A 9,336-nucleotide genomic window follows, 5' to 3' on the forward strand; every position below is an offset into this window, starting at 1 on the left:
AGCCCGAAAATTAGACACTGATGGAAACATGCAGGTCCTTCGGCAACGTCTTAGTCAGCATCTGAAGCAAATACGGACGCACGCTTCCACACAGAACTTGTGTGAACACTGGGAGAACCTCACGGAGAAAAGGCATGATGCCACACTCTCTGCCGAAGCCAGTGACGTCGATACTTCTAAAGATGAAACTGCCGGAGTATCAAATAATAAAGGTCTGAAAACTCCTTTATTTACTCAGACCACTATTTTCGTTGCGGCCTTTCCAATTGTCCAGAACCACCAGCCAAGTCGAATCCAGTCCGACACCTTCGTTGCCACGAGCAACTTACCAGCGCCTTCCAACCAGTACGACTCTTCCGCTAGTACAGGATTGGAACAGGTCAGACCCACTTTGCAGCCTCACTCCTCAAGTCACCTCACTCAGAGTTACGAGGCCGAAGTAATGAATACTGTTCGCAAGTGGGGCCTGCGATTCGATTCTACGGGGAATCCACTTGAATTCCTCGAAAGAATTACGGAGTTGACTCGATGTTACAACATTCCGCTCAATGACATGTTGAGGACACTGTCCGAATTGTTCCGTGGCACCGCGTTGAAATCGTTGCGAATTAAAAATGAAAGTTTCACTTTTACAACATTCCGCTCAATGACATGTTGAGTACAAAAATTGATTTCCACCATCAAAATGCACAGCCTCAGCCTTGTGCATTTAAAAAAAAAAAAGATCATAAAAAAATGATACAAAAACCACCACCAATTGATTTGGAAAATAAAGGTATGCTGATTTTAAAATTGATAAATTATATAGTTGTTGATTTTTCTGTCTTCTAGTGGAGATGAATTCTAGACTTCAATGACTGAGTTTACCGTTCAAAAGGTTCCTCAGGCGGAGCTGAGTCCGACTTCGACTACGAAACGGGTCCGAAGGCGGCTCAAATTAGTATGGAAATTATAATCACCGCGGAGCCGATTTTATATGTATTGGTTTTTTCACCACGATTTCTGTTCATACACTGTTCATACACAAAAAAATGCAAGTGTGTGAGTGCAACCCGTTTTTCTCGGTCGGAGTGTCTTTTCTGAACTCAGTTTTCTTGCTTGAAGGGTATGTGCTCCAATCGCCAATACTACTTTCAACAATAGTTTACATTTTGATAGTTCCTCGGAAAAAGAACCGTTCCATGTTCGTTCCGGCTTTGGAACTGTTTTGCACATCTCGAGTACTGTCAAAATTTTACTGAGGGACTAGTGGACCAGACCCGGCTCTCCACCTTGACGTTGGTGAGGGGGCTTATGCTCGAACTTCAAGCGGGAAAGTCACGGTTTCCAGCTCTCGAGCAGTTTCCCAACTACCGGCTAGGGTTTGGACAAACTAAGAGAGGCCCACCACTATGAAATATGGGAGATTTAACAAAAATGAACAAAACCATAGCGGGGATATACGCTAAACGGTCGGTAGAAGTCACGACTGCAGCCTTCGGCTTTGCCTCACGGTCTCAATAACGTGAGGAGAAGTCGCCAGTGATAGGAAGAGTATAATCTCCTCGACCCTTTTGCGAAGCTCGATATGGAAGATGGAGCTAGCGCGATGGACGTCGACGATAACGTCAGTGAGTTCTCCTCAATCGCGATCTCCAACTTATCGAACTCGTCCAGACGGAGCAGAATCTTTAACTGCAAAAGGACGATCCATAGGCTGGGCAAACTGGACTGGGGCCAGATGTCCGATAAAGAAAGGATCAGGCTACACAACGCTCGTGCCTTTATGGACAGGGAGGGCTTGGGGAAAGCTAGTCTTGCCCCAAACCCCCCCTCTTCTAAATGTCCGAGTAAGAAGACCGAGATGGGACCTCCTACTCCCCATGTTCCAAAACAAGGGAAGGGGAAAATCCCATCGACGTCGAGTGCTAAGGATTCGGTATTGGCAGTCGAGCAATCGTCCAAAGCGGATCAGATCGTGCGGACACACGTCGTTGTGCCGAGCATCTCATCAGCCGAAACAATCGTAACACCTAGTGGTACGGTTGACCAAGCGGGTGAGAAAGACTCAACTGACGAGGGTAAGGATAAAGGGGGTGCAAGGATAACTTGGTAGGCCAATGCCCACAGGATATCCAAAGCACTGCCTCAGAGTCTAAACCCGCAAACCGCACTTTCAACAACACGGTTAAGGATAATATGAGGTGCAAGTTATCCAAAACACTTCCATGGAATCCAAACCCGAGGACCGCACGTTCAGCACTACGGTTAAGGATAAAGGGGGGTGCGAGGATAACTTTGTAGGCCACTGCCCACAGGTTATCCAAAACACCTCCACGGAATCTGAACCCGTAGACCTAACGAACACCACGGTTAATAGCCTAGCTACGGTCATCGACAAAAGGACCAGACAGCGAAAGGCTAGAGCGATCGACGAAATGGAGTTACGTCGCCGTCAGAATCGCAACGCTGAAAAGATTGTCCTTCGCTTTGCCAAAAGGACTTCAAGGTCCCTTACGGCAAAAGAGCGAATTGCACTGGACAAATCCCAACAGCGTTTGCGTGCAGCGGCAGAACAAGAATCAAAGACACACCTAGCTCCTCCAAAAAAGCTAGGAATGAGGCTGATTCACCAACCAACTCTTCGCCTAATAAGACGAAGAAGAAATTCAAGACTTCCCGGGCTAGCGCAAAAGGCCACCAAGTCGCTATAGCTGATTATGGTAAGCCCACACGCAAGCTGACTGAGGATGAATGGCATCTCCTTGAACTAAGAATCCTGGAAGAAGTCAATGAGGCTATCGCCAAGAGCTGGACAGTTCCACTCTTCGGTACCTTACGACTGTCCGTGGTTTCAAGGTGATGAACTGTGAGAACGACGTGACTCTCGAATGGCTTCGGGAGTTCATACAGAAAACGTCAGCTCCATGGCAAGGCGCCGAATTGCGTGTCATCGACGTAAAGGAGATAAAAGATCTCAACAGACCTCTTGGAAGGCTGTTGGTCAAAGGCCCGACCCTTCTCAGCGAACGGCTTGAAAGATACATCCTTTCTCTGAATAGTGATCTCTTGAACAAAGAGTGGGAAGTGGTCAAGAGTGAAAGAACGAATGATTGCACCGAAGTGGTGGTGAGATTGAGTCACAAATTTTTACCACTCCTAAGGAAGGCTGACTTCAAGGTACGCGTTGGAATCACTAGGTGCAAGCTTAGGTTGATTCGCAACGATAGAAAACAGGTTAGTAAGGCGATGAACTTAAACTATATCTATACACCGCTTCAATTTTACTACTGGCCGCCTGGACTATGAACCGCACAAACCATCACCACAGACCACACCACCATCGACAACAACACATTACTGCATACAATATTTATAATCATTTATATATGAAATTGTGTACTTTATTTCTTAAAATTCACATTTAATATAAGCAAGCTTATTATTAAGTAGATGTATTATTTTCAAAAAAAATCGAGAATCGTCAACCTTCAATACCAAAAGTAGTTCTCCCGCCGCTACTAAAGTTGAATAGCAAATTTGTTATGGTGCCAGAGGTTCATTTTTAATTAATTGATCCGATTTTTGAAGCAAAAGTTTATTTAGTTTTTTTTATATAACTCTTTCACCCTCATTAGGAGGCTGTGCACTAGGGACTTAATTAATTCCCACTCACTTTGAGGCTGGGCTTTCTCCGGAAGTTATTAGGTAGCGCTCTATTCACCCTCGCTAGGAGGTGTGCACCAGAATATTCCCTCTCAACTTGAGCCTAGGCTAATTCCCACTCAACCTGAGACTGGGCTTTTCTAATCAGAGCATGTTAGGGTATAACATTGTTTAATAAATAAAGAAATAAATAATTTAATAATTGTAAAAGAAAGTAGTTAGTCTATTGAATGAATAAAGAACATTAATAACACGGTGTTACAAAAATGAGGTTTTAAAATATACGCGGGCGGAGACCTATCAGGTTTTGTAGAGCTAGTCGCACTGAATACGAAACGGTATTTGAAAATCCCCTAACACCCCCAAAATCTGGAGTTACGGGCAAAATACGGTTTTTTGGACCTTCACTCATTGAAAAAATTCTAGCTTCGACAATTTTTACCCATTTTCGATTTTTTTACAGTTTGAAAAATTATTTTATCAGATTTTTCTTTTTTCAAAATATTTTTTGTTTTTATTTTTCTATTTTCTCATAAACTAGAAGACATAAAAACATATAGTTTTCACGGTTCGATAAGGAATCAATTGAGGCAGTTTTCTGTGTGAGTAATTTTTTTTACTAAAATTCACAGTCTGGACAAAAATAGTATAAAATGAGTTTTAAAATTTTTTTTCGCCTATTTTTAACTTTGAAATCGATTATTTCAAAAAACTATTGGTTATATTATATTGATTCAAAAATTAGAATCAAATGTACAATTTTTCCTTTCGGAAATGGTATCATTTATTACTGTAAGTGTTGCCGTTGTTTTTTAATAATTTTTTTTTATTTTGATATTTTTTTTTAGAAAAATGCCCCTCCCACCTAAACGGTCAGAGATAGACTCCCCTCCCAAAGGGAGAGGGGGCAATTTTAAAGTGATTTTCATAAAAAATACCTCGATAGATATAGTTTTAGAATATATTTTTTAAATAGCATGTTGTTTTGAAAACATATACTTTAAATTGATGCCGAAGTTGGGCAAATGACAAAAAAATTGAATTTTTGAACTTTGACATCTTATAAATTCTAAGTGGTTTAACCGAGTTCCATTTTTTATACATTGTTAAAAAGGTATATTTATCTTCTATCAGAAACTGTAAAAATCGAAAATGGGTAAAATATTGTCGAAGCTAGAATTTTTTCAATGAGTGAAGGTCCAAAAAACCGTTTTTTGCCCGTAACTCCAGATTTTGGGGGTGTTAAAAGTGAAAGTTTGACTCAGTGGGATGACTTCAGAGAGACTTTCATTCGCTATTTCCTACCAACCCGGTACCTCCAAAAGTTAGAGGATGATATTAAGCGTAGACGCTAAGGTCCCTGTGAGCGAGCTAAAGATTTTCTCTTAGTCATTCAATACCTCATCCGGCAACATCCGTAGCCGATAATGTTAATAGGATTTTCGACAATATGCGACCCGAGTACAGGATTTCAACACTCTATACGAGTTGATGGATATGGCAGAAGAGTTTGAGTCCATCAAAAATGACGAAAGCAATACCCGTCCAGTAGTGTCAACAGTTTCAGCAGTGCCTCCTGCGCTGTCCTTTCCTCGTGGTCCGACCGCAACCGTTCCATACAACAAGGAAACTCACTGCTGGAACTGCAAAGAAAAAGGTCACCGAAAAAAAAGCTGCCACAAACCCTTCCGCCCCTTTTGCTCTTTCTGCGGTGAGGATGGGAGACTCAGGAAGGATTGCAACTGCCGCCGAAACTCCGTAGCTGTTCTTACTTCGCCACCCGACCAAGACCCCCGATTCTCTATGCCAATCACCGTAGAAGACCGAACCTATCAAGCCCTCGTCGATACCGGATCTACAAAAACCTTTATTAGTCATGAATTGAGACAACAGTTCATTGAGCTAGAACTACCTGTATGGTTGAAGCATTAGGCCGTGCATCTAGCCGACGGGAAACCAGTTACGACAACGGAACACTACACGGCCACGTTCACCGTAGGAGACCTTAAATTATACGGAGAAGCAACATTTCTGCCTGATCTTACAGAAGATATGATCTTAGGAGTAGATCTCATGAAGCAGGCAAAGCTTCAGGTCTTTCTAGGTGGCAAACCCGTTACTAAAGGAAAAACCAACCAGTGTGAAAAATTATCAGTCTGCTATGTAACTTCGCTCCTACCTGCCCACCAACCGCAACCGCCGTCGAAGGATAGCCCTGACATCAGCCGTAAACCTTCCATCGCTGTCACTAGCCAACCACTACCGAAGAACAAACCGAAACCATACGTCACCCCGCTAGATCACCAGAACATACCGTCGCCAACCACTAACGGAGCGTACCACCGAAACCAACCGAAACCTACTGCCACCGTACCACATCGCCATAACCCACCGAAACCAACCGTTACCGTACCAGTACGTCAAAAGAATCCGAAGCCAGCCGTTGGTGGAGCAGGTCGCCAGCAAACCGCTCATCAGCCCATTCCGAAGCAGAACAACTCCACACGGAAACTGACCAGACCCGCACCAAAACACCACCATTGCGCTCGCAAGAAATTAAGAATGTTTAAATATCACCAGAAACTACCTCATTGCCAAACGATCCACCACCTTTTGATCCTTTTGCGGGAATATCTTTGCGACAGATTTACCATCGCCGGCGCAAGTTCATTATTCAACGCCCATGGGGACCTGTTTTGGTGAAGCGGCAACCGAGCTTCGCTCCGTTTTGGGGAATACCACAAATCCATTCCCATTCCAAAATTAATTCCTTTACCTTTTTTTGATTAACCTTTTTTATTTATATGAATTACTTTTATTTTCTATATCAAAAAAATATTTCATTTCAGCTTGATTAATCTGAATTTTACAAAATTTATAATGAACTATTTTTTTTTCTTTACCGATAGGGAAACCTATAATAGACGAGAAGGTTCTCGTCTCCGTAAGAAGGGGGTGTGTAACGAAGCGTTACATTTCTCTATATCTATACACCGCTTCAATTTTACAACTGGCCGCCCGGGCTATGAACCGCACAAACCATCACCACAGACCACACCACCATCGACGACAACACATTACTGCATACAATATTTATAATCATTTATATATGAAATTGTGTACTTTATTTCTCACATTTAGTATAAGCAAGATTATTATTATGTAGATGTATTATTTTCAAAGAAAATCGAGAATCGTCAACCTTCAATACCAGAAGTAGTTCTCCCGCAGCTACTAAAGTTGAATAGCAACTTTGTTATGGTGCCAGAGGTTCAATTTTAATTAATTGATCCGATTTTTGAAGCAAAAGTTTATTTAGTTTTTTTTATATAACTCTTTCACCCTCGTTAGGAGGCTGTGCACTAGGGACTTAATTAATTCCCACTCACTTTGAGGCTGGGCTTTCTCCGGAAGTTATTAGGTAGCGCTCTATTCACCCTCGCTAGGAGGTGTGCACCAGAATATTCCCTCTCATCTTGAGCCTAGGCTAATTCCCACTCAACCTGAGACCGGGCTTTTCTAATCAGAGCATGTTAGGGTATAACATTGTTTAATAAATAAAGAAATAAATAATTTAATAATTGTAAAAGAAAGTAGTTAGTCTATTGAATGAATAAAGAACATTAATAATTGGAAAGAATTCGGTGTTTTTACTCTAACTGAGTTTTAAGATTGCTTTTCTCAGGACGAACCTTGGATTCCGGTGAGCTTACCTCAGCCTTTGAAAATAAAGCATCACAATAGTAAAGCTGCAACCGCTAAACTTGTCTACCTCATGGAGAGTAGACAATACGACGTAGCCCTGATACAGGAACCTTGGGTTGTAAGAGGGAATATCAAGGGTCTACACTCTAAAGAACTACTGCTGTACAAGTCAAATCTTGACAGCCAAAATAGTAACCCTAGAATATGCATAGTAGCTAAGAAACAGTTTAATCTTTTCCTTCTAACTACTTACAGCAACATTGACCAGACTACGGTAAAATTGGAACGCGATGGGCTCCCAATGCTCATCCTCTCGTCCACTTATATGCCGTATGACAGTACAGAAGGAGCACCAGCAGATATCACTGACACGTTGGTATCTTTTGCAAGTAAGAATAAATTTGATATTATTTTAGGTTGTGATTCTAACTCACACCATGTGCAATGGGGAAGCACTAATACGAATACCAGGGGCGAGTCCCTTTTTGAATATATTATCGAGAAAAACTTTCTCTTAGCTAAAAGAGGCAACACCCCTACCTTTGTTACAAAAACACGGGAAGAGGTTCTTGATATTACCTTGACGAGTAATTCAGATACTTGCCAATTAGAACAATGGAAGGTTTTAGATGAAATCTCTTTTTCCGACCATCGCCTAATAGAATTCTATGTCCCTGATGCTGCCCGGCACAATAAGGAATAATAGGCGTACCGATTGGCATGTCTTCAATAGGGAAATAGTAAAAAACATTAGTCACTTAAACATTGACAATAACCTAAACACAAATGGTCTTGATAAATTGACAGAGAAATTCACAGGAATTCTACGCGATGCATTGGACAAAGTTGTCCTCTCATTACCGCGGCGAAGAAAAACAACAAACCACCCTGGTGGACTGTTGAGCTCACTAACATAAGAAAAGAAACAAGAAAACTTTTCAACCTTGCTAAACGCACTAGAGCAGAAAGTGACTGGGAATCTTACAAAACCAGACAGAAACTCAACGAGCCAAACGTAGCTCTTGGAGAAACTTCTGTAGTACTATCGAATGCACTAACCATTCGGCGAGACTAAGGAGAATACTCTCCAAGACGAATACTTCTATAGGGTCCTTAAAAGGGCCTGATAATCGATGGACAGAATCCTGTCAAGACAGTCTAAAACTCCTGGTGGAAGCCCACTTCCCAGGTTGTAACTCTGAATTGGAAAATGATTCTACAAACTCTTTGCACTTAATATGTGAAATTCATAGAGAAATTATTACGAAAGAAGAGTTGATCTGGGCCATCAACTCCTTCTCTCCTTATAAATCTCCAGGCCTAGATGGCGTCTTTTCCTTAATGCTGCAAAAAAGTAGTGAATTCATTATTCCATACCTGATCACAATATTCCAAAATAGCCTACAATTGGGATATGTCCCTAAAACATGGCGTGAAGTCAAAGTTGCCTTTATACCAAAAGCTGGTAAATCCAGTTACACAGAACCCAAAGATTTCAGACCTATCCGTCTAACTTCTTTTACACTCAAAACACTTGATAGGTTAATCGATATACATATCCGCAGTTATTTAAGACCGGAGGCTATATCACCCTTTCAGCATGCATACACAAAAGGTAGAAGTGTAGAGACAGCTTTACACTGTGCAGTCAGAACAATAGAAAAGTCACTTGTGGTTAAAGAATATACTCTCGCAGCATTTCTAGACATAGAAGGAGCATTCAATAATGTTCATAATAGTGAAATTGAAAAAGCACTCACTGATCTTAAAATAGAAGACACGTCATAAAATGGATCGTGTGCATGTTGAAAAACAGACAAATCAATAGTGAATTAGGTGGGTCACATATAAAAATGTACGCATCTAGAGGAACCCCACAAGGTGGTATTCTATCACCTCTTCTTTGGATTTTGGTGATGAATGAGATTCTCATCAAACTGAATAACAGCGGTGTCAAGGTTATAGCCTACGCAGACGATCTAGCTC

Source organism: Episyrphus balteatus, chromosome 1 (genome assembly GCF_945859705.1).
Source record: "Episyrphus balteatus chromosome 1, idEpiBalt1.1, whole genome shotgun sequence".
Classification (NCBI taxonomy): domain Eukaryota; kingdom Metazoa; phylum Arthropoda; class Insecta; order Diptera; family Syrphidae; genus Episyrphus; species Episyrphus balteatus.